The sequence below is a fragment of the Austrofundulus limnaeus genome, unplaced genomic scaffold (assembly GCF_001266775.1).
Source record: "Austrofundulus limnaeus strain Quisiro unplaced genomic scaffold, Austrofundulus_limnaeus-1.0 Scaffold113, whole genome shotgun sequence".
Classification (NCBI taxonomy): Eukaryota; Metazoa; Chordata; class Actinopteri; order Cyprinodontiformes; family Rivulidae; genus Austrofundulus; species Austrofundulus limnaeus.
In genome coordinates, this window is record NW_013952515.1 from 1,714,676 (window position 1) to 1,716,303 (window position 1,628).

A 1,628-nucleotide genomic window follows, 5' to 3' on the forward strand; every position below is an offset into this window, starting at 1 on the left:
CTTTTAAAGGGTTCTGTTTGTTGTATTCATGATTAAATACAGCAAAATAAGCAATATCAAAGGTAACAGGTCTTTGTAATACTTGGTTCATTTACATAATGATTTTATTGCTGGATGTTCGGCCCCTCAGCTGTTGATTTGCAGTAACTGTGTGTGTGGAGCAATTTAGTCAAATAGCCCTGTCCCAGAGGGATCCTGGAGGCTGTTCTGATGGGTGGGGGGCGGGGCTGCGTGGTATCCATGGGTACCAGAGGCTTTCTCCCTCCCTCCTCTCTCCTCCCTCCCTCTCTCAGCCCTCACTCTCCTCCTCTGACTCTACTCAGGGAGTCAGACCTGAGCTGACACCAGCGGTGAGGGAGAGGCTGGAAGCCTTCGTMGTGTGTTTGTGGAGGGTGGCGTCACTCTGATCGCCTGCACCGACTCCTGCCTCTGGAAGCTTGATGAAGTTCCTCAGCCACGACGTGAGAACCAGCAACCCTCAGATCAACACTACCCAACACGTGAGTCTGATCTCTCTCTCAGCAGCTGCATATTTTCTTTCGTACGTTCAGAATTTCTCACTTCCTCCTGCTTCACACTCTGTTTCAACTCTACTTTCTGTGGTTGTTGCATGGGTTTCCCCCTATTTTTCCTGTTTTTATTCACCTCCATCAACTCATTTAGAACCTTTTTTTGTGTTTTTCTTGATGAAAACTTTCCCCCTCCTGGTTTTTTTTATAGTTTAAAGCATCACTTTTGGTGTGAAACATGTCAGGATTTCCTTTTGCGTTCCTCCTCAGGTGTGCCGGTGTAAAACAAGCCATCAGTCAGAAATGTGGGGTTTTGACAAGCCCCAGCGAGCTTTGGTACGAAGCAGTTCCAGACCGGCAGGGACTGAGTCATGGGTGAATAACTGCAAGGTGGAGTCCTCTGAGAAAAAAAAGGGACATTGCTTCTTTTGTAGGAGGGGGGGCCATAATGTAGTTTGGAAGCGAACGTGAAGCTTGGCTCTGAGTGAGCCGTGAGAGTTTGAGTCTAACTTGATCATTTTTCAACAAATGAGCTATCACTGTCCCTAACAGCCCCTTCACATTAAAAGCTCTGTTAATGTGTATTCATTAGTGAGAAGTTCAAGCTGAATCAGGCATGTTGATGTCTAAAGAAATGTGTTTTTAATGTCTGTTTTTCCTTTGTAACTGAGCTAAGAAGTGAAGGCAAACTATGTAAAAACCTTGTGATGTTTAAAGCTGCACGATGGATCTGTTCAATAATTAATCCTCTGTTCTGCTTTGATAAGGGATGTGATGGATTTGGCAGACCTGAGTTGATTTTGTTTATAGTGTGACAGATGCAGATTGAAGTTGTGGAGGCTGCAACGTCTTATATTTTTAATCAGGTTTTAGCATCAATGGAGCTGTTTTAGCTGTTTTTTTGTTATTAGCTGATTCCTGAACATAATCCCTTCCAGCTATTTTTATCTCGATTTAAAATTCAGATTTTTTTTTACAGAAAGTGAAGGAATTGTTTATTTGCTGTAACTTGATATCCACTAAAACAGTTTCTTACTGAAACAAATGAATGTGAACAGAGCAAAGTTGAAGGTCCTGTCACACTGTAATGTTTTAGACAACTTATGCCAACTTATGAAT

General features: G+C 42.7%; 1 protein-coding gene across 2 annotated transcripts in view; it reads left to right on the top strand.

The window, feature by feature from the left end:
* Window positions 1-182: 182 nt before the first annotated feature.
* The window catches only part of lepr (leptin receptor), a 28,240-nt gene continuing 26,794 nt past the window's right edge, over window positions 183-1,628 (top strand). For both annotated transcript variants that reach the window (XM_014014298.1, XM_014014299.1), the window contains exon 1: window positions 183-500. The gene's annotated coding sequence lies outside the window, so the exon portion shown is untranslated. The remainder of the gene's footprint in view (window positions 501-1,628) is intronic.